Genomic DNA, 24,792 nt, shown 5'->3' on the forward strand with positions numbered 1-24,792 from the left:
CAAAGACGGCTATACATTCTTACTACCATTACAACCGTCGCCTACTAATGGATAATGCCCTATACTACTTACTCTCTCGCTCAACTACGAAGACGAGTTTACCACGATTTCCACCCCTCCCTCTATACCGCAGCAACACGTATTTTACACCCCTTTCACAACGCGCTTTTCGCGCCCCAACTCTCCCTAGCCGCGTGACTAACGAGCTCCGAGCTAAAACATATCGCAAATGTCAAAAATATGATGACAGGCTTAATATATATCACGCACGTGCGTTCTGTTCCTCACGTACGTACAAAAATAATTAAAAAGGGAATGCAACACGAGGACTTCCCAGGAGGTCACCCATCCTAGTACTACTCTCGCCCAAGCATGCTTAACTTCGGAGTTCTGATGGGATCCGGTGCTTTAGTGCTGGTATGATCGCATCCGACATGTTACCCCCGGCTTCATCCCCTATGCTTCCCACTCCCACGTCCGCTGCAAAGACGGCTATACATTCTTACTACCATTACAACCGTCGCCTACTAATGGATAATGCCCTATACTACTTACTCTCTCGCTCAACTACGAAGACGAGTTTACCACGATTTCCACCCCTCCCTCTATACCGCAGCAACACGTATTTTACACCCCTTTCACAACGCGCTTTTCGCGCCCCAACTCTCCCTAGCCGCGTGACTAACGAGCTCCGAGCTAAAACATATCGCAAATGTCAAAAATATGATGACAGGCTTAATATATATCACGCACGTGCGTTCTGTTCCTCACGTACGTACAAAAATAATTAAAAAGGGAATGCAACACGAGGACTTCCCAGGAGGTCACCCATCCTAGTACTACTCTCGCCCAAGCACGCTTAACTTCGGAGTTCTGATGGGATCCGGTGCTTTAGTGCTGGTATGATCGCATCGCACATGTTACCCCCGGCTTCATCCCTTATGCTTCCCACTCCCACGTCCGCTGCAAAGACGGCTATACATTCTTAGTACCATTACAGCCGTCGCCTACTAATGGATAATGCCCTATACTACTTACTCTCTCGCTCAACTACGAAGACGAGTTTACCACGATTTCCACCCCTCCCTCTATACCGCAGCAACACGTATTTTACACCCCTTTCACAACGCGCTTTTCGCGCCCCAACTCTCCCTAGCCGCGTGACTAACGAGCTCCGAGCTAAAACATATCGCAAATGTCAAAAATATGATGACAGGCTTAATATATATCACGCACGTGCGTTCTGTTCCTCACGTACGTACAAAAATAATTAAAAAGGGAATGCAACACGAGGACTTCCCAGGAGGTCACCCATCCTAGTACTACTCTCGCCCAAGCATGCTTAACTTCGGAGTTCTGATGGGATCCGGTGCTTTAGTGCTGGTATGATCGCATCCGACATGTTACCCCCGGCTTCATCCCCTATGCTTCCCACTCTCACGTCCGCTGCAAAGACGGCTATACATTCTTACTACCATTACAACCGTCGCCTACTAATGGATAATGCCCTATACTACTTACTCTCTCGCTCAACTACGAAGACGAGTTTACCACGATTTCCACCCCTCCCTCTATACCGCAGCAACACGTATTTTACACCCCTTTCACAACGCGCTTTTCGCGCCCCAACTCTCCCTAGCCGCGTGACTAACGAGCTCCGAGCTAAAACATATCGCAAATGTCAAAAATATGATGACAGGCTTAATATATATCACGCACGTGCGTTCTGTTCCTCACGTACGTACAAAAATAATTAAAAAGGGAATGCAACACGAGGACTTCCCAGGAGGTCACCCATCCTAGTACTACTCTCGCCCAAGCATGCTTAACTTCGGAGTTCTGATGGGATCCGGTGCTTTAGTGCTGGTATGATCGCATCCGACATGTTACCCCCGGCTTCATCCCCTATGCTTCCCACTCCCACGTCCGCTGCAAAGACGGCTATACATTCTTACTACCATTAAAACCGTCGCCTACTAATGGATAATGCCCTATACTACTTACTCTCTCGCTCAACTACGAAGACGAGTTTACCACGATTTCCACCCCTCCCTCTATACCGCAGCAACACGTATTTTACACCCCTTTCACAACGCGCTTTTCGCGCCCCAACTCTCCCTAGCCGCGTGACTAACGAGCTCCGAGCTAAAACATATCGCAAATGTCAAAAATATGATGACAGGCTTAATATATATCACGCACGTGCGTTCTGTTCCTCACGTACGTACAAAAATAATTAAAAAGGGAATGCAACACGAGGACTTCCCAGGAGGTCACCCATCCTAGTACTACTCTCGCCCAAGCACGCTTAACTTCCGAGTTCTGATGGGATCCGGTGCTTTAGTGCTGGTATGATCGCATCCGACATGTTACCCCCGGCTTCATCCCTTATGCTTCCCACTCCCACGTCCGCTGCAAAGACGGCTATACATTCTTACTACCATTACAACCGTCGCCTACTAATGGATAATGCCCTATACTACTTACTCTCTCGCTCAACTACGAAGACGAGTTTACCACGATTTCCACCCCTCCCTCTATACCGCAGCAACACGTATTTTACACCCCTTTCACAACGCGCTTTTCGCGCCCCAACTCTCCCTAGCCGCGTGACTAACGAGCTCCGAGCTAAAACATATCGCAAATGTCAAAAATATGATGACAGGCTTAATATATATCACGCACGACAAAAATAATTAAAAAGGGAATGCAACACGAGGACTTCCCAGGAGGTCACCCATCCTAGTACTACTCTCGCCCAAGCACGCTTAACTTCGGAGTTCTGATGGGATCCGGTGCTTTAGTGCTGGTATGATCGCATCCGACATGTTACCCCCGGCTTCATCCCCTATGCTTCCCACTCTCACGTCCGCTGCAAAGACGGCTATACATTCTTACTACCATTACAACCGTCGCCTACTAATGGATAATGCCCTATACTACTTACTCTCTCGCTCAACTACGAAGACGAGTTTACCACGATTTCCACCCCTCCCTCTATACCGCAGCAACACGTATTTTACACCCCTTTCACAACGCGCTTTTCGCGCCCCAACTCTCCCTAGCCGCGTGACTAACGAGCTCCGAGCTAAAACATATCGCAAATGTCAAAAATATGATGACAGGCTTAATATATATCACGCACGTGCGTTCTGTTCCTCACGTACGTACAAAAATAATTAAAAAGGGAATGCAACACGAGGACTTCCCAGGAGGTCACCCATCCTAGTACTACTCTCGCCCAAGCATGCTTAACTTCGGAGTTCTGATGGGATCCGGTGCTTTAGTGCTGGTATGATCGCATCCGACATGTTACCCCCGGCTTCATCCCCTATGCTTCCCACTCCCACGTCCGCTGCAAAGACGGCTATACATTCTTACTACCATTACAACCGTCGCCTACTAATGGATAATGCCCTATACTACTTACTCTCTCGCTCAACTACGAAGACGAGTTTACCACGATTTCCACCCCTCCCTCTATACCGCAGCAACACGTATTTTACACCCCTTTCACAACGCGCTTTTCGCGCCCCAACTCTCCCTAGCCGCGTGACTAACGAGCTCCGAGCTAAAACATATCGCAAATGTCAAAAATATGATGACAGGCTTAATATATATCACGCACGTGCGTTCTGTTCCTCACGTACGTACAAAAATAATTAAAAAGGGAATGCAACACGAGGACTTCCCAGGAGGTCACCCATCCTAGTACTACTCTCGCCCAAGCACGCTTAACTTCGGAGTTCTGATGGGATCCGGTGCTTTAGTGCTGGTATGATCGCATCGCACATGTTACCCCCGGCTTCATCCCTTATGCTTCCCACTCCCACGTCCGCTGCAAAGACGGCTATACATTCTTAGTACCATTACAGCCGTCGCCTACTAATGGATAATGCCCTATACTACTTACTCTCTCGCTCAACTACGAAGACGAGTTTACCACGATTTCCACCCCTCCCTCTATACCGCAGCAACACGTATTTTACACCCCTTTCACAACGCGCTTTTCGCGCCCCAACTCTCCCTAGCCGCGTGACTAACGAGCTCCGAGCTAAAACATATCGCAAATGTCAAAAATATGATGACAGGCTTAATATATATCACGCACGTGCGTTCTGTTCCTCATGTACGTACAAAAATAATTAAAAAGGGAATGCAACACGAGGACTTCCCAGGAGGTCACCCATCCTAGTACTACTCTCGCCCAAGCATGCTTAACTTCGGAGTTCTGATGGGATCCGGTGCTTTAGTGCTGGTATGATCGCATCCGACATGTTACCCCCGGCTTCATCCCCTATGCTTCCCACTCTCACGTCCGCTGCAAAGACGGCTATACATTCTTACTACCATTACAACCGTCGCCTACTAATGGATAATGCCCTATACTACTTACTCTCTCGCTCAACTACGAAGACGAGTTTACCACGATTTCCACCCCTCCCTCTATACCGCAGCAACACGTATTTTACACCCCTTTCACAACGCGCTTTTCGCGCCCCAACTCTCCCTAGCCGCGTGACTAACGAGCTCCGAGCTAAAACATATCGCAAATGTCAAAAATATGATGACAGGCTTAATATATATCACGCACGTGCGTTCTGTTCCTCACGTACGTACAAAAATAATTAAAAAGGGAATGCAACACGAGGACTTCCCAGGAGGTCACCCATCCTAGTACTACTCTCGCCCAAGCATGCTTAACTTCGGAGTTCTGATGGGATCCGGTGCTTTAGTGCTGGTATGATCGCATCCGACATGTTACCCCCGGCTTCATCCCCTATGCTTCCCACTCCCACGTCCGCTGCAAAGACGGCTATACATTCTTACTACCATTAAAACCGTCGCCTACTAATGGATAATGCCCTATACTACTTACTCTCTCGCTCAACTACGAAGACGAGTTTACCACGATTTCCACCCCTCCCTCTATACCGCAGCAACACGTATTTTACACCCCTTTCACAACGCGCTTTTCGCGCCCCAACTCTCCCTAGCCGCGTGACTAACGAGCTCCGAGCTAAAACATATCGCAAATGTCAAAAATATGATGACAGGCTTAATATATATCACGCACGTGCGTTCTGTTCCTCACGTACGTACAAAAATAATTAAAAAGGGAATGCAACACAAGGACTTCCCAGGAGGTCACCCATCCTAGTACTACTCTCGCCCAAGCACGCTTAACTTCGGAGTTCTGATGGGATCCGGTGCTTTAGTGCTGGTATGATCGCATCGCACATGTTACCCCCGGCTTCATCCCTTATGCTTCCCACTCCCACGTCCGCTGCAAAGACGGCTATACATTCTTAGTACCATTACAACCGTCGCCTACTAATGGATAATGCCCTATACTACTTACTCTCTCGCTCAACTACGAAGACGAGTTTACCACGATTTTCACCCCTCCCTCTATACCGCAGCAACACGTATTTTACACCCCTTTCACAACGCGCTTTTCGCGCCCCAACTCTCCCTAGCCGCGTGACTAACGAGCTCCGAGCTAAAACATATCGCAAATGTCAAAAATATGATGACAGGCTTAATATATATCACGCACGTGCGTTCTGTTCCTCACGTACGTACAAAAATAATTAAAAAGGGAATGCAACACGAGGACTTCCCAGGAGGTCACCCATCCTAGTACTACTCTCGCCCAAGCACGCTTAACTTCGGAGTTCTGATGGGATCCGGTGCTTTAGTGCTGGTATGATCGCATCCGACATGTTACCCCCGGCTTCATCCCTTATGCTTCCCACTCCCACGTCCGCTGCAAAGACGGCTATACATTCTTACTACCATTACAACCGTCGCCTACTAATGGATAATGCCCGATACTACTTACTCTCTCGCTCAACTACGAAGACGAGTTTACCACGATTTCCACCCCTCCCTCTATACCGCAGCAACACGTATTTTACACCCCTTTCACAACGCGCTTTTCGCGCCCCAACTCTCCCTAGCCGCGTGACTAACGAGCTCCGAGCTAAAACATATCGCAAATGTCAAAAATATGATGACAGGCTTAATATATATCACGCACGTGCGTTCTGTTCCTCACGTACGTACAAAAATAATTAAAAAGGGAATGCAACACGAGGACTTCCCAGGAGGTCACCCATCCTAGTACTACTCTCGCCCAAGCACGCTTAACTTCGGAGTTCTGATGGGATCCGGTGCTTTAGTGCTGGTATGATCGCATCCGACATGTTACCCCCGGCTTCATCCCCTATGCTTCCCACTCCCACGTCCGCTGCAAAGACGGCTATACATTCTTACTACCATTACAACCGTCGCCTACTAATGGATAATGCCCTATACTACTTACTCTCTCGCTCATCTACGAAGACGAGTTTACCACGATTTCCACCCCTCCCTCTATACCGCAGCAACGCGTATTTTACACCCCTTTCACAACGCGCTTTTCGCGCCCCAACTCTCCCTATCCGCGTGACTAACGAGCTCCGAGCTAAAACATATCGCAAATGTCAAAAATATGATGACAGGCTTAATATATATCACGCACGTGCGTTCTGTTCCTCACGTACGTACAAAAATAATTAAAAAGGGAATGCAACACGAGGACTTCCCAGGAGGTCACCCATCCTAGTACTACTCTCGCCCAAGCACACTTAACTTCGGAGTTCTGATGGGATCCGGTGCTTTAGTGCTGGTATGATCGCATCCGACATGTTACCCCCGGCTTCATCCCCTATGCTTCCCACTCCCACGTCCGCTGCAAAGACGGCTATACATTCTTAGTACCATTACAACCGTCGCCTACTAATGGATAATGCCCTATACTACTTACTCTCTCGCTCAACTACGAAGACGAGTTTACCACGATTTCCACCCCTCCCTGTATACCGCAGCAACACGTATTTTACACCGCTTTCACAACGCGCTTTTCGCGCCCCAACTCTCCCTAGCCGCGTGACTAACGAGCTCCGAGCTAAAACATATCGCAAATGTCAAAAATATGATGACAGGCTTAATATATATCACGCACGTTACGTACGTACAAAAATAATTAAAAAGGGAATGCAACACGAGGACTTCCCAGGAGGTCACCCATCCTAGTACTACTCTCGCCCAAGCACGCTTAACTTCGGAGTTCTGATGGGATCCGGTGCTTTAGTGCTGGTATGATCGCATCCGACATGTTACCCCCGGCTTCATCCCCTATGCTTCCCACTCCCACGTCCGCTGCAAAGACGGCTATACATTCTTACTACCATTACAACCGTCGCCTACTAATGGATAATGCCCTATACTACTTACTCTCTCGCTCAACTACGAAGACGAGTTTACCACGATTTCCACCCCTCCCTCTATACCGCAGCAACACGTATTTTACACCCCTTTCACAACGCGCTTTTCGCGCCCCAACTCTCCCTAGCCGCGTGACTAACGAGCTCCGAGCTAAAACATATCGCAAATGTCAAAAATATGATGACAGGCTTAATATATATCACGCACGTGCGTTCTGTTCCTCACGTACGTACAAAAATAATTAAAAAGGGAATGCAACACGAGTACTTCCCAGGAGGTCACCCATCCTAGTACTACTCTCGCCCAAGCACGCTTAACTTCGGAGTTCTGATGGGATCCGGTGCTTTAGTGCTGGTATGATCGCATCCGACATGTTACCCCCGGCTTCATCCCCTATGCTTCCCACTCCCACGTCCGCTGCAAAGACGGCTATACATTCTTACTACCATTACAACCGTCGCCTACTAATGGATAATGCCCTATACTACTTACTCTCTCGCTCAACTACGAAGACGAGTTTACCACGATTTCCACCCCTCCCTCTATACCGCAGCAACGCGTATTTTACACCCCTTTCACAACGCGCTTTTCGCGCCCCAACTCTCCCTAGCCGCGTGACTAACGAGCTCCGAGCTAAAACATATCGCAAATGTCAAAAATATGATGACAGGCTTAATATATATCACGCACGTGCGTTCTGTTCCTCACGTACGTACAAAAATAATTAAAAAGGGAATGCAACACGAGGACTTCCCAGGAGGTCACCCATCCTAGTACTACTCTCGCCCAAGCACGCTTAACTTCGGAGTTCTGATGGGATCCGGTGCTTTAGTGCTGGTATGATCGCATCCGACATGTTACCCCCGGCTTCATCCCCTATGCTTCCCACTCCCACGTCCGCTGCAAAGACGGCTATACATTCTTACTACCATTACAACCGTCGCCTACTAATGGATAATGCCCTATACTACTTACTCTCTCGCTCAACTACGAAGACGAGTTTACCACGATTTCCACCCCTCCCTCTATACCGCAGCAACACGTATTTTACACCCCTTTCACAACGCGCTTTTCGCGCCCCAACTCTCCCTAGCCGCGTGACTAACGAGCTCCGAGCTAAAACATATCGCAAATGTCAAAAATATGATGACAGGCTTAATATATATCACGCACGTGCGTTCTGTTCCTCACGTACGTACAAAAATAATTAAAAAGGGAATGCAACACGAGGACTTCCCAGGAGGTCACCCATCCTAGTACTACTCTCGCCCAAGCACGCTTAACTTCGGAGTTCTGATGAGATCCGGTGCTTTAGTGCTGGTATGATCGCATCCGACATGTTACCCCCGGCTTCATCCCCTATGCTTCCCACTCCCACGTCCGCTGCAAAGACGGCTATACATTCTTACTACCATTACAACCGTCGCCTACTAATGGATAATGCCCTATACTACTTACTCTCTCGCTCAACTACGAAGACGAGTTTATCACGATTTCCACCCCTCCCTCTATACCGCAACAACGCGTATTTTACACCCCTTTCACAACGCGCTTTTCGCGCCCCAACTCTCCCTAGCCGCGTGACTAACGAGCTCCGAGCTAAAACATATCGCAAATGCCAAAAATATGATGACAGGCTTAATATATATCACGCACGTGCGTTCTGTTCCTCACGTACGTACAAAAATAATTAAAAAGGGAATGCAACACGAGGACTTCCCAGGAGGTCACCCATCCTAGTACTACTCTCGCCCAAGCACGCTTAACTTCGGAGTTCTGATGGGATCCGGTGCTTTAGTGCTGGTATGATCGCATCCGACATGTTACCCCCGGCTTCATCCCCTATGCTTCCCACTCCCACGTCCGCTGCAAAGACGGCTATACATTCTTACTACCATTACAACCGTCGCCTACTAATGGATAATGCCCTATACTACTTACTCTCTCGCTCAACTACGAAGACGAGTTTACCACGATTTCCACCCCTCCCTCTATACCGCAGCAACACGTATTTTACACCCCTTTCACAACGCGCTTTTCGCGCCCCAACTCTCCCTAGCCGCGTGACTAACGAGCTCCGAGCTAAAACATATCGCAAATGTCAAAAATATGATGACAGGCTTAATATATATCACGCACGTGCGTTCTGTTCCTCACGTACGTACAAAAATAATTAAAAAGGGAATGCAACACGAGGACTTCCCAGGAGGTCACCCATCCTAGTACTACTCTCGCCCAAGCACGCTTAACTTCGGAGTTCTGATGGGATCCGGTGCTTTAGTGCTGGTATGATCGCATCCGACATGTTACCCCCGGCTTCATCCCCTATGCTTCCCACTCCCACGTCCGCTGCAAAGACGGCTATACATTCTTACTACCATTACAACCGTCGCCTACTAATGGATAATGCCCTATACTACTTACTCTCTCGCTCAACTACGAAGACGAGTTTACCACGATTTCCACCCCTCCCTCTATACCGCAGCAACACGTATTTTACACCCCTTTCACAACGCGCTTTTCGCGCCCCAACTCTCCCTAGCCGCGTGACTAACGAGCTCCGAGCTAAAACATATCGCAAATGTCAAAAATATGATGACAGGCTTAATATATATCACGCACGTGCGTTCTGTTCCTCACGTACGTACAAAAATAATTAAAAAGGGAATGCAACACGAGGACTTCCCAGGAGGTCACCCATCCTAGTACTACTCTCTCCCAAGCACGCTTAACTTCGGAGTTCTGATGGGATCCGGTGCTTTAGTGCTGGTATGATCGCATCCGACATGTTACCCCCGGCTTCATCCCCTATGCTTCCCACTCCCACGTCCGCTGCAAAGACGGCTATACATTCTTACTACCATTACAACCGTCGCCTACTAATGGATAATGCCCTATACTACTTACTCTCTCGCTCAACTACGAAGACGAGTTTATCACGATTTCCACCCCTCCCTCTATACCGCAGCAACGCGTATTTTACACCCCTTTCACAACGCGCTTTTCGCGCCCCAACTCTCCCTAGCCGCGTGACTAACGAGCTCCGAGCTAAAACATATCGCAAATGCCAAAAATATGATGACAGGCTTAATATATATCATGCACGTGCGTTCTGTTCCTCACGTACGTACAAAAATAATTAAAAAGGGAATGCAACACGAGGACTTCCCAGGAGGTCACCCATCCTAGTACTACTCTCGCCCAAGCACGCTTAACTTCGGAGTTCTGATGGGATCCGGTGCTTTAGTGCTAGTATGATCGCATCCGACATGTTACCCCCGGCTTCATCCCCTATGCTTCCCACTCCCACGTCCGCTGCAAAGACGGCTATACATTCTTACTACCATTACAACCGTCGCCTACTAATGGATAATGCCCTATACTACTTACTCTCTCGCTCAACTACGAAGACGAGTTTACCACGATTTCCACCCCTCCCTCTATACCGCAGCAACACGTATTTTACACCCCTTTCACAACGCGCTTTTCGCGCCCCAACTCTCCCTAGCCGCGTGACTAACGAGCTCCGAGCTAAAACATATCGCAAATGTCAAAAATATGATGACAGGCTTAATATATATCACGCACGTGCGTTCTGTTCCTCACGTACGTACAAAAATAATTAAAAAGGGAATGCAACACGAGGACTTCCCAGGAGGTCACCCATCCTAGTACTACTCTCGCCCAAGCACGCTTAACTTCGGAGTTCTGATGGGATCCGATGCTTTAGTGCTGGTATGATCGCATCCGACATGTTACCCCCGGCTTCATCCCCTATGCTTCCCACTCCCACGTCCGCTGCAAAGACGGCTATACATTCTTACTACCATTACAACCGTCGCCTACTAATGGATAATGCCCTATACTACTTACTCTCTCGCTCAACTACGAAGACGAGTTTATCACGATTTCCACCCCTCCCTCTATACCGCAGCAACACGTATTTTACACCCCTTTCACAACGCGCTTTTCGCGCCCCAACTCTCCCTAGCCGCGTGACTAACGAGCTCCGAGCTAAAACATATCGCAAATGTCAAAAATATGATGACAGGCTTAATATATATCACGCACGTGCGTTCTGTTCCTCACGTACGTACAAAAATAATTAAAAAGGGAATGCAACACGAGGACTTCCCAGGAGGTGCTTTAGTGCTGGTATGATCGCATCCGACATGTTACCCCCGGCTTCATCCCCTATGCTTCCCACTCCCACGTCCGCTGCAAAGACGGCTATACATTCTTACTACCATTACAACCGTCGCCTACTAATGGATAATGCCCTATACTACTTACTCTCTCGCTCAACTACGAAGACGAGTTTACCACGATTTCCACCCCTCCCTCTATACCGCAGCAACACGTATTTTACACCCCTTTCACAACGCGCTTTTCGCGCCCCAACTCTCCCTAGCCGCGTGACTAACGAGCTCCGAGATAAAACATATCGCAAATGTCAAAAATATGATGACAGGCTTAATATATATCACGCACGTGCGTTCTGTTCCTCACGTACGTACAAAAATAATTAAAAAGGGAATGCAACACGAGGACTTCCCAGGAGGTCACCCATCCTAGTACTACTCTCGCCCAAGCACGCTTAACTTCGGAGTTCTGATGGGATCCGGTGCTTTAGTGCTGGTATGATCGCATCCGACATGTTACCCCCGGCTTCATCCCCTATGCTTCCCACTCCCACGTCCGCTGCAAAGACGGCTATACATTCTTACTACCATTACAACCGTCGCCTACTAATGGATAATGCCCTATACTACTTACTCTCTCGCTCAACTACGAAGACGAGTTTACCATGATTTCCACCCCTCCCTCTATACCGTAGCAACACGTATTTTACACCCTTTTCACAACGCGCTTTTCGCGCCCCAACTCTCCCTAGCCGCGTGACTAACGAGCTCCGAGCTAAAACATATCGCAAATGTCAAAAATATGATGACAGGCTTAATATATATCACGCACGTCCGTTCTGTTCCTCACGTACGTACAAAAATAATTAAAAAGGGAATGCAACACGAGGACTTCCCAGGAGGTCACCCATCCTAGTACTACTCTCGCCCAAGCACGCTTAACTTCGGAGTTCTGATGGGATCCGGTTCTTTAGTGCTGGTATGATCGCATCCGACATGTTACCCCCGGCTTCATCCCCTATGCTTCCCACTCCCACGTCCGCTGCAAAGACGGCTATACATTCTTACTACCATTACAACCGTCGCCTACTAATGGATAATGCCCTATACCACTTACTCTCTCGCTCAACTACGAAGACGAGTTTATCACGATTTCCACCCCTCCCTCTATACCGCAGCAACGCGTATTTTACACCCCTTTCACAACGCGCTTTTCGCGCCCCAACTCTCCCTAGCCGCGTGACTAACGAGCTCCGAGCTAAAACATATCGCAAATGTCAAAAATATGATGACAGGCTTAATATATATCACGCACGTGCGTTCTGTTCCTCACGTACGTACAAAAATAATTAAAAAGGGAATGCAACACGAGGACTTCTTAGGAGGTCACCCATCCTAGTACTACTCTCGCCCAAGCACGCTTAACTTCGGAGTTCTGATGAGATCCGGTGCTTTAGTGCTGGTATGATCGCATCCGACATGTTACCCCCGGCTTCATCCCCTATGCTTCCCACTCCCACGTCCGCTGCAAAGACGGCTATACATTCTTACTACCATTACAACCGTCGCCTACTAATGGATAATGCCCTATACTACTTACTCTCTCGCTCAACTACGAAGACGAGTTTATCACGATTTCCACCCCTCCCTCTATACCGCAACAACGCGTATTTTACACCCCTTTCACAACGCGCTTTTCGCGCCCCAACTCTCCCTAGCCGCGTGACTAACGAGCTCCGAGCTAAAACATATCGCAAATGCCAAAAATATGATGACAGGCTTAATATATATCACGCACGTGCGTTCTGTTCCTCACGTACGTACAAAAATAATTAAAAAGGGAATGCAACACGAGGACTTCCCAGGAGGTCACCCATCCTAGTACTACTCTCGCCCAAGCACGCTTAACTTCGGAGTTCTGATGGGATCCGGTGCTTTAGTGCTGGTATGATCGCATCCGACATGTTACCCCCGGCTTCATCCCCTATGCTTCCCACTCCCACGTCCGCTGCAAAGACGGCTATACATTCTTACTACCATTACAACCGTCGCCTACTAATGGATAATGCCCTATACTACTTACTCTCTCGCTCAACTACGAAGACGAGTTTACCACGATTTCCACCCCTCCCTCTATACCGCAGCAACACGTATTTTACACCCCTTTCACAACGCGCTTTTCGCGCCCCAACTCTCCCTAGCCGCGTGACTAACGAGCTCCGAGCTAAAACATATCACAAATGTCAAAAATATGATGACAGGCTTAATATATATCACGCACGTGCGTTCTGTTCCTCACGTACGTACAAAAATAATTAAAAAGGGAATGCAACACGAGGACTTCCCAGGAGGTCACCCATCCTAGTACTACTCTCGCCCAAGCACGCTTAACTTCGGAGTTCTGATGGGATCCGGTGCTTTAGTGCTGGTATGATCGCATCCGACATGTTACCCCCGGCTTCATCCCCTATGCTTCCCACTCCCACGTCCGCTGCAAAGACGGCTATACATTCTTACTACCATTACAACCGTCGCCTACTAATGGATAATGCCCTATACGACTTACTCTCTCGCTCAACTACGAAGACGAGTTTACCACGATTTCCACCCCTCCCTCTATACCGCAGCAACACGTATTTTACACCCCTTTCACAACGCGCTTTTCGCGCCCCAACTCTCCCTAGCCGCGTGACTAACGAGCTCCGAGCTAAAACATATCGCAAATGTCAAAAATATGATGACAGGCTTAATATATATCACGCACGTGCGTTCTGTTCCTCACGTACGTACAAAAATAATTAAAAAGGGAATGCAACACGAGGACTTCCCAGGAGGTCACCCATCCTAGTACTACTCTCGCCCAAGCACGCTTAACTTCGGAGTTCTGATGGGATCCGGTGCTTTAGTGCTGGTATGATCGCATCCGACATGTTACCCCCGGCTTCATCCCTTATGCTTCCCACTCCCACGTCCGCTACAAAGACGGCTATACATTCTTACTACCATTACAACCGTCGCCTACTAATGGATAATGCCCTATACTACTTACTCTCTCGCTCAACTACGAAGACGAGTTTACCACGATTTCCACCCCTCCCTCTATACCGCAGCAACACGTATTTTACACCCCTTTCACAACGCGCTTTTCGCGCCCCAACTCTCCCTAGCCGCGTGACTAACGAGCTCCGAGCTAAAACATATCGCAAATGTCAAAAATATGATGACAGGCTTAATATATATCACGCACGCACGTGCGTTCTGTTCCTCACGTACGTACAAAAATAATTAAAAAGGGAATGCAACACGAGGACTTCCCAGGAGGTCACCCATCCTAGTACTACTCTCGCCCAAGCACGCTTAACTTCGGAGTTCTGATGGGATCCGGTGCTTTAGTGCTGGTATGATCGCATCCGACATGTTACCCCCGGCTTCATCCCTTATGCTTCCCACTCCCACGTCCGCTACAAAGACGGCTATACATTCTTACTACCATTACAACCGTCGCCTACTAATGGATAATGCCCTATACCACTTACTCTCTCGCTCAACTACGAAGACGAGTTTATCACGATTTCCACCCCTCCCTCTATACCGCAGCAACGCGTATTTTACACCCCTTTCACAACGCGCTTTTCGCGCCCCAACTCTCCCTAGCCGCGTGACTAACGAGCTCCGAGCTAAAACATATCGCAAATGTCAAAAATATGATGACAGGCTTAATATATATCACGCACGTGCGTTCTGTTCCTCACGTACGTACAAAAATAATTAAAAAGGGAATGCAACACGAGGACTTCCCAGGAGGTCACCCATCCTAGTACTACTCTCGCCCAAGCACGCTTAACTTCGGAGTTCTGATGGGATCCGGTGCTTTAGTGCTGGTATGATCGCATCCGACATGTTACCCCCGGCTTCATCCCCTATGCTTCCCACTCCCACGTCCGCTGCAAAGACGGCTATACATTCTTACTACCATTACAACCGTCGCCTACTAATGGATAATGCCCTATACTACTTACTCTCTCGCTCAACTACGAAGACGAGTTTATAACGATTTCCACCCCTCCCTCTATACCGCAGCAACACGTATTTTACACCCCTTTCACAACGCGCTTTTCGCGCCCCAACTCTCCCTAGCCGCGTGACTAACGAGCTCCGAGATAAAACATATCGCAAATGTCAAAAATATGATGACAGGCTTAATATATATCACGCACGTGCGTTCTGTTCCTCACGTACGTACAAAAATAATTAAAAAGGGAATGCAACACGAGGACTTCCCAGGAGGTCACCCATCCTAGTACTACTCTCGCCCAAGCACGCTTAACTTCGGAGTTCTGATGGGATCCGGTGCTTTAGTGCTGGTATGATCGCATCCGACATGTTACCCCCGGCTTCATCCCCTATGCTTCCCACTCCCACGTCCGCTGCAAAGACGGCTATACATTCTTACTACCATTACAACCGTCGCCTACTAATGGATAATGCCCTATACTACTTACTCTCTCGCTCAACTACGAAGACGAGTTTACCACGATTTCCACCCCTCCCTCTATACCGCAGCAACACGTATTTTACACCCCTTTCACAACGCGCTTTTCGCGCCCCAACTCTCCCTAGCCGCGTGACTAACGAGCTCCGAGCTAAAACATATCGCAAATGTCAAAAATATGATGACAGGCTTAATATATATCACGCACGTGCGTTCTGTTCCTCACGTACGTACAAAAATAATTAAAAAGGGAATGCAACACGAGGACTTCCCAGGAGGTCACCCATCCTAGTACTACTCTCGCCCAAGCACGCTTAACTTCGGAGTTCTAATGGGATCCGGTGCTTTAGTGCTGGTATGATCGCATCCGACATGTTACCCCCGGCTTCATCCCCTATGCTTCCCACTCCCACGTCCGCTGCAAAGACGGCTATACATTCTTACTACCATTACAACCGTCGCCTACTAATGGATAATGCCCTATACTACTTACTCTCTCGCTCAACTACGAAGACGAGTTTACCACGATTTCCACCCCTCCCTCTATACCGCAGCAACACGTATTTTACACCCCTTTCACAACGCGCTTTTCGCGCCCCAACTCTCCCTAGCCGCGTGACTAACGAGCTCCGAGATAAAACATATCGCAAATGTCAAAAATATGATGACAGGCTTAATATATATCACGCACGTGCGTTCTGTTCCTCACGTACGTACAAAAATAATTAAAAAGGGAATGCAACACGAGGACTTCCCAGGAGGTCACCCATCCTAGTACTACTCTCGCCCAAGCACGCTTAACTTCGGAGTTCTGATGGGATCCGGTGCTTTAGTGCTGGTATGATCGCATCCGACATGTTACCCCCGGCTTCATCCCCTATGCTTCCCACTCCCACGTCCGCTGCAAAGACGGCTATACATTCTTACTACCATTACAACCGTCGCCTACTAATGGATAATGCCCTATACTACTTACTCTCTCGCTCAACTACGAAGACGAGTTTACCACGATTTCCACCCCTCCCTCTATACCGCAGCAACACGTATTTTACACCCCTTTCACAACACGCTTTTCGCGCCCCAACTCTCCCTAGCCGCGTGACTAACGAGCTCCGAGCTAAAACATATCGCAAATGTCAAAAATATGATGACAGGCTTAATATATATCACGCACGTGCGTTCTGTTCCTCACGTACGTACAAAAATAATTAAAAAGGGAATGCAACACGAGGACTTCCCAGGAGGTCACCCATCCTAGTACTACTCTCGCCCAAGCACGCTTAACTTCGGAGTTCTAATGGGATCCGGTGCTTTAGTGCTGGTATGATCGCATCCGACATGTTACCCCCGGCTTCATCCCCTATGCTTCCCACTCCCACGTCCGCTGCAAAGACGGCTATACATTCTTACTACCATTACAACCGTCGCCTACTAATGGATAATGCCCTATACTACTTACTCTCTCGCTCAACTACGAAGACGAGTTTACCACGATTTCCACCCCTCCCTCTATACCGCAGCAACACGTATTTTACACCCCTTTCACAACGCGCTTTTCGCGCCCCAACTCTCCCTAGCCGCGTGACTAACGAGCTCCGAGCTAAAACATATCGCAAATGTCAAAAATATGATGACAGGCTTAATATATATCACGCACGTGCGTTCTGTTCCTCACGTACGTACAAAAATAATTAAAAAGGGAATGCAACACGAGGACTTCCCAGGAGGTCACCCATCCTAGTACTACTCTCGCCCAAGCACGCTTAACTTCGGAGTTCTGATGAGATCCGGTGCTTTAGTGCTGGTATGATCGCATCCGACATGTTACCCCCGGCTTCATCCCCTATGCTTCCCACTCCCACGTCCGCTGCAAAGACGGCTATACATTCTTACTACCATTACAACCGTCGCCTACTAATGGATAATGCCCTATACTACTTACTCTCTCGCTGAACTACGAAGACGAGTTTACCACGATTTCCACCCCTCCCTCTATACCGCAGCAACGCGTATTTTACACCCCTTTCACAACGCGCTTTTCGCGCCCCAACTCTCCCTAGCCGCGTGACTAACGAGCTCCGAGCTAAAACATATCGCAAATGTCAAAAATATGATGACAGGCTTAATATATATCACGCACGTCCGTTCTGTTCCTCACGTACGTACAAAAATAATTAAAAAGGGAATGCAACACGAGGACTTCCCAGGAGGTCACCCATCCTAGTACTACTCTCGCCCAAGCACGCTTAACTTCGGAGTTCTGATGGGATCCGGTGCTTTAGTGCTGGTATGATCGCATCCGACATGTTACCCCCGGCTTCATCCCCTATGCTTCCCACTCCCACGTCCGCTGCAAAGACGGCTATACATTCTTACTACCATTACAATCGTCGCCTACTAATGGATAATGCCCTATACTACTTACTCTCTCGCTCAACTACGAAGACGAGTTTACCACGATTTCCACCCCTCCCTCTATACCGCAGCAACACGTATTTTACACCCCTTTCACAACGCGCTTTTCGCGCCCCAACTCTCCCTAGCCGCGTGACTAACGAGCTCCGAGCTAAAACATATCGCAAATGTCAAAAATATGATGACAGGCTTAATATATATCACGCACGTGCGTTCTGTTCCTCACGTACGTACAAAAATAATTAAAAAGGGAATGCAACACGAGGACTTCCCAGGAGGTCACCCATCCTAGTACTACTCTCGCCCAAGCACGCTTAACTTCGGAGTTCTGATGGGATCCCGTGCTTTAGTGCTGGTATGATCGCATCCGACATGTTACCCCCGGCTTCATCCCCTATGCTTCCCACTCCCACGTCCGCTGCAAAGACGGCTATACATTCTTACTACCATTACAACCGTCGCCTACTAATGGATAATGCCCTATACTACTTACTCTCTCGCTCAACTACGAAGACGAGTTTACCACGATTTCCACCCCTCCCTCTATACCGCAGCAACACGTATTTTACACCCCTTTCACAACGCGCTTTTCGCGCCCCAACTCTCCCTAGCCGCGTGACTAACGAGCTCCGAGCTAAAACATATCGCAAATGTCAAAAATATGATGACAGGCTTAATATATATCACGCACGTGCGTTCTGTTCCTCACGTACGTACAAAAATAATTAAAAAGGGAATGCAACACGAGGACTTCCCAGGAGGTCACCCATCCTAGTACTACTCTCGCCCAAGCACGCTTAACTTCGGAGTTCTGATGGGATCCGGTGCTTTAGTGCTGGTATGATCGCATCCGACATGTTACCCCCGGCTTCATCCCCTATGCTTCCCACTCCCACGTCCGCTGCAAAGACGGCTATACATTCTTACTACCATTACAACCGTCGCCTACTAATGGATAATGCCCTATACCACTTACTCTCTCGCTCAACTACGAAGACGAGTTTACCACGATTTCCACCCCTCCCTCTATACCGCAGCAACACGTATTTTACACCCCTTTCACAACGCGCTTTTCGCGCCCCAACTCTCCCTAGCCGCGTGACTAACGAGCTCCGAGCTAAAACATATCGCAAATGTCAAAAATATGATGACAGGCTTAATATATATCACGCACGTGCGTTCTGTTCCTCACGTACGTACAAAAATAATTAAAAAGGGAATGCAACACGAGGACTTCCCAGGAGGTCACCCATCCTAGTACTACTCTCGCCCAAGCACGCTTAACTTCGGAGTTCTGATGGGATCCGGTGCTTTAGTGCTGGTATGATCGCATCCGACATGTTACCCCCGGCTTCATCCCCTATGCTTCCCACTCCCACGTCCGCTGCAAAGACGGCTATACATTCTTACTACCATTACAACCGTCGCCTACTAATGGATAATGCCCTATACTACTTACTCTCTCGCTCAACTACGAAGACGAGTTTACCACGATTTCCACCCCTCCCTCTATACCGCAGCAACACGTATTTTACACCCCTTTCACAACGCGCTTTTCGCGCCCCAACTCTCCCTAGCCGCGTGACTAACGAGCTCCGAGCTAAAACATATCGCAAATGTCAAAAATATGATGACAGGCTTAATATATATCACGCACGTGCGTTCTGTTCCTCACGTACGTACAAAAATAATTAAAAAGGGAATGCAACACGAGGACTTCCCAGGAGGTCACCCATCCTAGTACTACTCTCGCCCAAGCACGCTTAACTTCGGAGTTCTGATGGGATCCGGTGCTTTAGTGCTGGTATGATCGCATCCGACATGTTACCCCCGGCTTCATCCCCTATGCTTCCCACTCCCACGTCCGCTGCAAAGACGGCTATACATTCTTACTACCATTACAACCGTCGCCTACTAATGGATAATGCCCTATACTACTTACTCTCTCGCTCAACTACGAAGACGAGTTTACCACGATTTCCACCCCTCCCTCTATACCGCAGCAACACGTATTTTACACCCCTTTCACAACGCGCTTTTCGCGCCCCAACTCTCCCTAGCCGCGTGACTAACGAGCTCCGAGCTAAAACATATCGCAAATGTCAAAAATATGATGACAGGCTTAATATATATCACGCACGTGCGTTCTGTTCCTCACGTACGTACAAAAATAATTAAAAAGGGAATGCAACACGAGGACTTCCCAGGAGGTCACCCATCCTAGTACTACTCTCGCCCAAGCACGCTTAACTTCGGAGTTCTGATGGGATCCGGTGCTTTAGTGCTGGTATGATCGCATCCGACATGTTACCCCCGGCTTCATCCCCTATGCTTCCCACTCCCACGTCCGCTGCAAAGACGGCTATACATTCTTACTACCATTACAACCGTCGCCTACTAATGGATAATGCCCTATACCACTTACTCTCTCGCTCAACTACGAAGACGAGTTTACCACGATTTCCACCCCTCCCTCTATACCGCAGCAACACGTATTTTACACCCCTTTCACAACGCGCTTTTCGCGCCCCAACTCTCCCTAGCCGCGTGACTAACGAGCTCCGAGCTAAAACATATCGCAAATGTCAAAAATATGATGACAGGCTTAATATATATCACGCACGTGCGTTCTGTTCCTCACGTACGTACAAAAATAATTAAAAAGGGAATGCAACACGAGGACTTCCCAGGAGGTCACCCATCCTAGTACTACTCTCGCCCAAGCACGCTTAACTTCGGAGTTCTGATGGGATCCGGTGCTTTAGTGCTGGTATGATCGCATCCGACATGTTACCCCCGGCTTCATCCCCTATGCTTCCCACTCCCACGTCCGCTGCAAAGACGGCTATACATTCTTACTACCATTACAACCGTCGCCTACTAATGGATAATGCCCTATACTACTTACTCTCTCGCTCAACTACGAAGACGAGTTTACCACGATTTCCACCCCTCCCTCTATACCGCAGCAACACGTATTTTACACCCTTTCACAACGCGCTTTTCGCGCCCCAACTCTCCCTAGCCGCGTGACTAACGAGCTCCGAGCTAAAACATATCGCAAATGTCAAAAATATGATGACATGCTTAATATATATCACGCACGTGCGTTCTGTTCCTCACGTACGTACAAAAATAATTAAAAAGGGAATGCAACACGCGGACTTCCCAGGAGGTCACCCATCCTAGTACTACTCTCGCCCAAGCACGCTTAACTTCGGAGTTCTGATGGGATCCGGTGCTTTAGTGCTGGTATGATCGCATCCAACATGTTGCCCCCGGCTTCATCCCCTATGCTTCCCACTCCCACGTCCGCTGCAAAGACGGCTATACATTCTTACTACCATTACAACCGTCGCCTACTAATGGATAATGCCCTATACTACTTACTCTCTCGCTCAACTACGAAGACGAGTTTACCACGATTTCCACCCCTCCCTCTATACCGCAGCAACACGTATTTTACACCCCTTTCACAACGCGCTTTTCGCGCCCCAACTCTCCCTAGCCGCGTGACTAACGAGCTCCGAGCTAAAACATATCGCAAATGTCAAAAATATGATGACAGGCTTAATATATATCACGCACGTGCGTTCTGTTCCTCACGTACGTACAAAAATAATTAAAAATGGAATACAACAGGAGGACTTCCCAGGAGGTCACCCATCGTAGTACTACTCTCGCCCAAGCACGCTTAACTTCGGAGTTCTGATGGGATCCGGTGCTTTAGTGCTGGTATGATCGCATCCGACATGTTACCCCCGGCTTCATCCCCTATGCTTCCCACTCCCACGTCCGCTGCAAAGACGGCTATACATTCTTACTACCATTACAACCGTCGCCTACTAATGGATAATGCCCTATACCACTTACTCTCTCGCTCAACTACGAAGACGAGTTTACCACGATTTCCACCCCTCCCTCTATACCGCAGCAACACGTATTTTACACCCCTTTCACAACGCGCTTTTCGCGCCCCAACTCTCCCTAGCCGCGTGACTAACGAGCTCCGAGCTAAAACATATCGCAAATGTCAAAAATATGATGACAGGCTTAATATATATCACGCACGTGCGTTCTGTTCCTCACGTACGTACAAAAATAATTAAAAAGGGAATGCAACACGAGGACTTCCCAGGAGGTCACCCATCCTAGTACTACTCTCGCCCAAGCACACTTAACTTCGGAGTTCTGATGGGATCCGGTGCTTTAGTGCTGGTATGATCGCATCCGACATGTTACCCCCGGCTTCATCCCTTATGCTTCCCACTCCCACGTCCGCTGCAAAGACGGCTATACATTCTTACTACCATTACAACCGTCGCCTACTAATGGATAATGCCCTATACTACTTACTCTCTCGCTCAACTACGAAGACGAGTTTACCACGATTTCCACCCCTCCCTCTATACCGCAGCAACACGTATTTTACACCCCTTTCACAACGCGCTTTTCGCGCCCCAACTCTCCCTAGCCGCGTGACTAACGAGCTCCGAGCTAAAACATATCGCAAATGTCAAAAATATGATGACAGGCTTAATATATATCACGCACGTGCGTTCTGTTCCTCACGTACGTACAAAAATAATTAAAAAGGGAATGCAACACGAGGACTTCCCAGGAGGTCACCCATCCTAGTACTACTCTCGCCCAAGCACGCTTAACTTCGGAGTTCTGATGGGATCCGGTGCTTTAGTGCTGGTATGATCGCATCCGACATGTTACCCCCGGCTTCATCCCCTATGCTTCCCACTCCCACGTCCGCTGCAAAGACGGTTATACATTCTTACTACCATTACAACCGTCGCCTACTAATGGATAATGCCCTATACTACTTACTCTCTCGCTCAACTACGAAGAGGAGTTTACCACGATTTCCACCCCTCCCTCTATACCGCAGCAACACGTATTTTACACCCCTTTCACAACGCGCTTTTCGCGCCCCAACTCTCCCTAGCCGCGTGACTAACGAGCTCCGAGCTAAAACATATCGCAAATGTCAAAAATATGATGACAGGCTTAATATATATCACGCACGTGCGTTCTGTTCCTCACGTACGTACAAAAATAATTAAAAAGGGAATACAACACGAGGACTTCCCAGGAGGTCACCCATCGTAGTACTACTCTCGCCCAAGCACGCTTAACTTCGGAGTTCTGATGGGATCCGGTGCTTTAGTGCTGGTATGATCGCATCCGACATGTTACCCCCGGCTTCATCCCCTATGCTTCCCACTCCCACGTCCGCTGCAAAGACGGCTATACATTCTTACTACCATTACAACCGTCGCCTACTAATGGATAATGCCCTATACTACTTACTCTCTCGCTCAACTACGAAGACGAGTTTACCACGATTTCCACCCCTCCCTCTATACCGCAGCAACACGTATTTTACACCCCTTTCACAACGCGCTTTTCGCGCCCCAACTCTCCCTAGCCGCGTGACTAACGAGCTCCGAGCTAAAACATATCGCAAATGTCAAAAATATGATGACAGGCTTAATATATATCACGCACGTGGTTTCTGTTCCTCACGTACGTACAAAAGTAATTAAAAAGGGAATGCAACACGAGGACTTCCCAGGAGGTCACCCATCCTAGTACTACTCTCGCCCAAGCACGCTTAACTTCGGAGTTCTGATGGGATCCGGTGCTTTAGTGCTGGTATGATCGCATCCGACATGTTACCCCCGGCTTCATCCCTTATGCTTCCCACTGCCACGTCCGCTGCAAAGACGGCTATACATTCTTACTACCATTACAACCGTCGCCTACTAATGGATAATGCCCTATACTACTTACTCTCTCGCTCAACTACGAAGACGAGTTTACCACGATTTCCACCCCTCCCTCTATACCGCAGCAACACGTATTTTACACCCCTTTCACAACGCGCTTTTCGCGCCCCAACTCTCCCTAGCCGCGTGACTAACGAGCTCCGAGCTAAAACATATCGCAAATGTCAAAAATATGATGACAGGCTTAATATATATCACGCACGTGCGTTCTGTTCCTCACGTACGTACAAAAATAATTAAAAAGGGAATGCAACACGAGGACTTCCCAGGAGGTCACCCATCCTAGTACTACTCTCGCCCAAGCACGCTTAACTTCGGAGTTCTGATGGGATCCGGTGCTTTAGTGCTTGTATGATCGCATCCGACATGTTACCCCCGGCTTCATCCCTTATGCTTCCCACTCCCACGTCCGCTACAAAGACGGCTATACATTCTTACTACCATTACAACCGTCGCCTACTAATGGATAATGCCCTATACTACTTACTCTCTCGCTCAACTACGAAGACGAGTTTACCACGATTTCCACCCCTCCCTCTATACCGCAGCAACACGTATTTTACACCCCTTTCACAACGCGCTTTTCGCGCCCCAACTCTCCCTAGCCGCGTGACTAACGAGCTCCGAGCTAAAACATATCGCAAATGTCAAAAATATGATGACAGGCTTA

At 48.4% G+C, this 24,792-nt stretch overlaps 50 non-coding genes across 50 annotated transcripts; all 50 read right to left on the reverse strand.

Moving 5' to 3' along the window:
* Window positions 1–312: 312 nt before the first annotated feature.
* Window positions 313–431, reverse strand: LOC147969197 (5S ribosomal RNA). Its single transcript, XR_015606147.1, has one exon. It is a non-coding gene; the product is annotated as a 5S ribosomal RNA (ribosomal RNA).
* Window positions 432–795: 364 nt separating this feature from the next.
* Window positions 796–914, reverse strand: LOC147969198 (5S ribosomal RNA). Its single transcript, XR_015606210.1, has one exon. It is a non-coding gene; the product is annotated as a 5S ribosomal RNA (ribosomal RNA).
* A 364-nt stretch (window positions 915–1,278) lies between these two features.
* On the reverse strand, window positions 1,279–1,397 carry LOC147969199 (5S ribosomal RNA). Its single transcript, XR_015606148.1, has one exon. It is a non-coding gene; the product is annotated as a 5S ribosomal RNA (ribosomal RNA).
* A 364-nt stretch (window positions 1,398–1,761) lies between these two features.
* On the reverse strand, window positions 1,762–1,880 carry LOC147969200 (5S ribosomal RNA). The gene has a single exon (XR_015606149.1). It is a non-coding gene; the product is annotated as a 5S ribosomal RNA (ribosomal RNA).
* Window positions 1,881–2,244: 364 nt separating this feature from the next.
* LOC147969201 (5S ribosomal RNA) lies at window positions 2,245–2,363 on the reverse strand. Its single transcript, XR_015606371.1, has one exon. It is a non-coding gene; the product is annotated as a 5S ribosomal RNA (ribosomal RNA).
* A 341-nt stretch (window positions 2,364–2,704) lies between these two features.
* On the reverse strand, window positions 2,705–2,823 carry LOC147969202 (5S ribosomal RNA). The gene has a single exon (XR_015607166.1). It is a non-coding gene; the product is annotated as a 5S ribosomal RNA (ribosomal RNA).
* A 364-nt stretch (window positions 2,824–3,187) lies between these two features.
* LOC147969203 (5S ribosomal RNA) lies at window positions 3,188–3,306 on the reverse strand. The gene has a single exon (XR_015606150.1). It is a non-coding gene; the product is annotated as a 5S ribosomal RNA (ribosomal RNA).
* A 364-nt stretch (window positions 3,307–3,670) lies between these two features.
* Window positions 3,671–3,789, reverse strand: LOC147969204 (5S ribosomal RNA). The gene has a single exon (XR_015606211.1). It is a non-coding gene; the product is annotated as a 5S ribosomal RNA (ribosomal RNA).
* Window positions 3,790–4,153: 364 nt separating this feature from the next.
* LOC147969205 (5S ribosomal RNA) lies at window positions 4,154–4,272 on the reverse strand. Its single transcript, XR_015606151.1, has one exon. It is a non-coding gene; the product is annotated as a 5S ribosomal RNA (ribosomal RNA).
* Window positions 4,273–4,636: 364 nt separating this feature from the next.
* Window positions 4,637–4,755, reverse strand: LOC147969206 (5S ribosomal RNA). Its single transcript, XR_015606152.1, has one exon. It is a non-coding gene; the product is annotated as a 5S ribosomal RNA (ribosomal RNA).
* Window positions 4,756–5,119: 364 nt separating this feature from the next.
* Window positions 5,120–5,238, reverse strand: LOC147969207 (5S ribosomal RNA). Its single transcript, XR_015606437.1, has one exon. It is a non-coding gene; the product is annotated as a 5S ribosomal RNA (ribosomal RNA).
* A 364-nt stretch (window positions 5,239–5,602) lies between these two features.
* On the reverse strand, window positions 5,603–5,721 carry LOC147969208 (5S ribosomal RNA). Its single transcript, XR_015607167.1, has one exon. It is a non-coding gene; the product is annotated as a 5S ribosomal RNA (ribosomal RNA).
* Window positions 5,722–6,085: 364 nt separating this feature from the next.
* LOC147969209 (5S ribosomal RNA) lies at window positions 6,086–6,204 on the reverse strand. The gene has a single exon (XR_015607168.1). It is a non-coding gene; the product is annotated as a 5S ribosomal RNA (ribosomal RNA).
* Window positions 6,205–6,568: 364 nt separating this feature from the next.
* Window positions 6,569–6,687, reverse strand: LOC147969210 (5S ribosomal RNA). Its single transcript, XR_015605810.1, has one exon. It is a non-coding gene; the product is annotated as a 5S ribosomal RNA (ribosomal RNA).
* Window positions 6,688–7,038: 351 nt separating this feature from the next.
* Window positions 7,039–7,157, reverse strand: LOC147969211 (5S ribosomal RNA). The gene has a single exon (XR_015607169.1). It is a non-coding gene; the product is annotated as a 5S ribosomal RNA (ribosomal RNA).
* Window positions 7,158–7,521: 364 nt separating this feature from the next.
* Window positions 7,522–7,640, reverse strand: LOC147969212 (5S ribosomal RNA). The gene has a single exon (XR_015605761.1). It is a non-coding gene; the product is annotated as a 5S ribosomal RNA (ribosomal RNA).
* A 364-nt stretch (window positions 7,641–8,004) lies between these two features.
* On the reverse strand, window positions 8,005–8,123 carry LOC147969213 (5S ribosomal RNA). The gene has a single exon (XR_015607170.1). It is a non-coding gene; the product is annotated as a 5S ribosomal RNA (ribosomal RNA).
* A 364-nt stretch (window positions 8,124–8,487) lies between these two features.
* On the reverse strand, window positions 8,488–8,606 carry LOC147969214 (5S ribosomal RNA). The gene has a single exon (XR_015605815.1). It is a non-coding gene; the product is annotated as a 5S ribosomal RNA (ribosomal RNA).
* A 364-nt stretch (window positions 8,607–8,970) lies between these two features.
* LOC147969215 (5S ribosomal RNA) lies at window positions 8,971–9,089 on the reverse strand. The gene has a single exon (XR_015607171.1). It is a non-coding gene; the product is annotated as a 5S ribosomal RNA (ribosomal RNA).
* A 364-nt stretch (window positions 9,090–9,453) lies between these two features.
* LOC147969216 (5S ribosomal RNA) lies at window positions 9,454–9,572 on the reverse strand. The gene has a single exon (XR_015607172.1). It is a non-coding gene; the product is annotated as a 5S ribosomal RNA (ribosomal RNA).
* A 364-nt stretch (window positions 9,573–9,936) lies between these two features.
* LOC147969217 (5S ribosomal RNA) lies at window positions 9,937–10,055 on the reverse strand. The gene has a single exon (XR_015606443.1). It is a non-coding gene; the product is annotated as a 5S ribosomal RNA (ribosomal RNA).
* A 364-nt stretch (window positions 10,056–10,419) lies between these two features.
* LOC147969218 (5S ribosomal RNA) lies at window positions 10,420–10,538 on the reverse strand. Its single transcript, XR_015605894.1, has one exon. It is a non-coding gene; the product is annotated as a 5S ribosomal RNA (ribosomal RNA).
* Window positions 10,539–10,902: 364 nt separating this feature from the next.
* Window positions 10,903–11,021, reverse strand: LOC147969219 (5S ribosomal RNA). Its single transcript, XR_015606128.1, has one exon. It is a non-coding gene; the product is annotated as a 5S ribosomal RNA (ribosomal RNA).
* A 784-nt stretch (window positions 11,022–11,805) lies between these two features.
* LOC147969220 (5S ribosomal RNA) lies at window positions 11,806–11,924 on the reverse strand. The gene has a single exon (XR_015607173.1). It is a non-coding gene; the product is annotated as a 5S ribosomal RNA (ribosomal RNA).
* Window positions 11,925–12,288: 364 nt separating this feature from the next.
* On the reverse strand, window positions 12,289–12,407 carry LOC147969221 (5S ribosomal RNA). The gene has a single exon (XR_015606243.1). It is a non-coding gene; the product is annotated as a 5S ribosomal RNA (ribosomal RNA).
* Window positions 12,408–12,771: 364 nt separating this feature from the next.
* Window positions 12,772–12,890, reverse strand: LOC147969222 (5S ribosomal RNA). Its single transcript, XR_015606440.1, has one exon. It is a non-coding gene; the product is annotated as a 5S ribosomal RNA (ribosomal RNA).
* Window positions 12,891–13,254: 364 nt separating this feature from the next.
* On the reverse strand, window positions 13,255–13,373 carry LOC147969223 (5S ribosomal RNA). The gene has a single exon (XR_015607174.1). It is a non-coding gene; the product is annotated as a 5S ribosomal RNA (ribosomal RNA).
* Window positions 13,374–13,737: 364 nt separating this feature from the next.
* LOC147969224 (5S ribosomal RNA) lies at window positions 13,738–13,856 on the reverse strand. Its single transcript, XR_015607175.1, has one exon. It is a non-coding gene; the product is annotated as a 5S ribosomal RNA (ribosomal RNA).
* A 364-nt stretch (window positions 13,857–14,220) lies between these two features.
* LOC147969225 (5S ribosomal RNA) lies at window positions 14,221–14,339 on the reverse strand. The gene has a single exon (XR_015607176.1). It is a non-coding gene; the product is annotated as a 5S ribosomal RNA (ribosomal RNA).
* Window positions 14,340–14,707: 368 nt separating this feature from the next.
* LOC147969226 (5S ribosomal RNA) lies at window positions 14,708–14,826 on the reverse strand. The gene has a single exon (XR_015607177.1). It is a non-coding gene; the product is annotated as a 5S ribosomal RNA (ribosomal RNA).
* A 364-nt stretch (window positions 14,827–15,190) lies between these two features.
* On the reverse strand, window positions 15,191–15,309 carry LOC147969227 (5S ribosomal RNA). Its single transcript, XR_015607178.1, has one exon. It is a non-coding gene; the product is annotated as a 5S ribosomal RNA (ribosomal RNA).
* A 364-nt stretch (window positions 15,310–15,673) lies between these two features.
* On the reverse strand, window positions 15,674–15,792 carry LOC147969228 (5S ribosomal RNA). Its single transcript, XR_015607179.1, has one exon. It is a non-coding gene; the product is annotated as a 5S ribosomal RNA (ribosomal RNA).
* A 364-nt stretch (window positions 15,793–16,156) lies between these two features.
* LOC147969229 (5S ribosomal RNA) lies at window positions 16,157–16,275 on the reverse strand. The gene has a single exon (XR_015605768.1). It is a non-coding gene; the product is annotated as a 5S ribosomal RNA (ribosomal RNA).
* Window positions 16,276–16,639: 364 nt separating this feature from the next.
* Window positions 16,640–16,758, reverse strand: LOC147969230 (5S ribosomal RNA). Its single transcript, XR_015607180.1, has one exon. It is a non-coding gene; the product is annotated as a 5S ribosomal RNA (ribosomal RNA).
* A 364-nt stretch (window positions 16,759–17,122) lies between these two features.
* On the reverse strand, window positions 17,123–17,241 carry LOC147969231 (5S ribosomal RNA). Its single transcript, XR_015605769.1, has one exon. It is a non-coding gene; the product is annotated as a 5S ribosomal RNA (ribosomal RNA).
* Window positions 17,242–17,605: 364 nt separating this feature from the next.
* On the reverse strand, window positions 17,606–17,724 carry LOC147969232 (5S ribosomal RNA). The gene has a single exon (XR_015605816.1). It is a non-coding gene; the product is annotated as a 5S ribosomal RNA (ribosomal RNA).
* A 364-nt stretch (window positions 17,725–18,088) lies between these two features.
* LOC147969233 (5S ribosomal RNA) lies at window positions 18,089–18,207 on the reverse strand. Its single transcript, XR_015607181.1, has one exon. It is a non-coding gene; the product is annotated as a 5S ribosomal RNA (ribosomal RNA).
* Window positions 18,208–18,571: 364 nt separating this feature from the next.
* LOC147969234 (5S ribosomal RNA) lies at window positions 18,572–18,690 on the reverse strand. Its single transcript, XR_015606353.1, has one exon. It is a non-coding gene; the product is annotated as a 5S ribosomal RNA (ribosomal RNA).
* Window positions 18,691–19,054: 364 nt separating this feature from the next.
* On the reverse strand, window positions 19,055–19,173 carry LOC147969235 (5S ribosomal RNA). The gene has a single exon (XR_015607182.1). It is a non-coding gene; the product is annotated as a 5S ribosomal RNA (ribosomal RNA).
* A 364-nt stretch (window positions 19,174–19,537) lies between these two features.
* LOC147969236 (5S ribosomal RNA) lies at window positions 19,538–19,656 on the reverse strand. Its single transcript, XR_015607183.1, has one exon. It is a non-coding gene; the product is annotated as a 5S ribosomal RNA (ribosomal RNA).
* A 364-nt stretch (window positions 19,657–20,020) lies between these two features.
* LOC147969237 (5S ribosomal RNA) lies at window positions 20,021–20,139 on the reverse strand. The gene has a single exon (XR_015607184.1). It is a non-coding gene; the product is annotated as a 5S ribosomal RNA (ribosomal RNA).
* Window positions 20,140–20,503: 364 nt separating this feature from the next.
* On the reverse strand, window positions 20,504–20,622 carry LOC147969238 (5S ribosomal RNA). The gene has a single exon (XR_015607185.1). It is a non-coding gene; the product is annotated as a 5S ribosomal RNA (ribosomal RNA).
* Window positions 20,623–20,986: 364 nt separating this feature from the next.
* LOC147969239 (5S ribosomal RNA) lies at window positions 20,987–21,105 on the reverse strand. The gene has a single exon (XR_015607186.1). It is a non-coding gene; the product is annotated as a 5S ribosomal RNA (ribosomal RNA).
* A 363-nt stretch (window positions 21,106–21,468) lies between these two features.
* LOC147969240 (5S ribosomal RNA) lies at window positions 21,469–21,587 on the reverse strand. The gene has a single exon (XR_015605723.1). It is a non-coding gene; the product is annotated as a 5S ribosomal RNA (ribosomal RNA).
* A 364-nt stretch (window positions 21,588–21,951) lies between these two features.
* Window positions 21,952–22,070, reverse strand: LOC147969241 (5S ribosomal RNA). Its single transcript, XR_015606700.1, has one exon. It is a non-coding gene; the product is annotated as a 5S ribosomal RNA (ribosomal RNA).
* A 364-nt stretch (window positions 22,071–22,434) lies between these two features.
* LOC147969242 (5S ribosomal RNA) lies at window positions 22,435–22,553 on the reverse strand. The gene has a single exon (XR_015605811.1). It is a non-coding gene; the product is annotated as a 5S ribosomal RNA (ribosomal RNA).
* Window positions 22,554–22,917: 364 nt separating this feature from the next.
* On the reverse strand, window positions 22,918–23,036 carry LOC147969243 (5S ribosomal RNA). Its single transcript, XR_015607187.1, has one exon. It is a non-coding gene; the product is annotated as a 5S ribosomal RNA (ribosomal RNA).
* A 364-nt stretch (window positions 23,037–23,400) lies between these two features.
* On the reverse strand, window positions 23,401–23,519 carry LOC147969244 (5S ribosomal RNA). Its single transcript, XR_015606138.1, has one exon. It is a non-coding gene; the product is annotated as a 5S ribosomal RNA (ribosomal RNA).
* Window positions 23,520–23,883: 364 nt separating this feature from the next.
* LOC147969245 (5S ribosomal RNA) lies at window positions 23,884–24,002 on the reverse strand. The gene has a single exon (XR_015607188.1). It is a non-coding gene; the product is annotated as a 5S ribosomal RNA (ribosomal RNA).
* Window positions 24,003–24,366: 364 nt separating this feature from the next.
* Window positions 24,367–24,485, reverse strand: LOC147969246 (5S ribosomal RNA). Its single transcript, XR_015606478.1, has one exon. It is a non-coding gene; the product is annotated as a 5S ribosomal RNA (ribosomal RNA).
* Window positions 24,486–24,792: the final 307 nt, after the last annotated feature.

This window comes from Triticum urartu, chromosome 5A, assembly GCF_056163025.1.
Source record: "Triticum urartu cultivar PI428250 chromosome 5A, HENAU_Tu73, whole genome shotgun sequence".
NCBI lineage: Eukaryota > Viridiplantae > Streptophyta > Magnoliopsida > Poales > Poaceae > Triticum > Triticum urartu.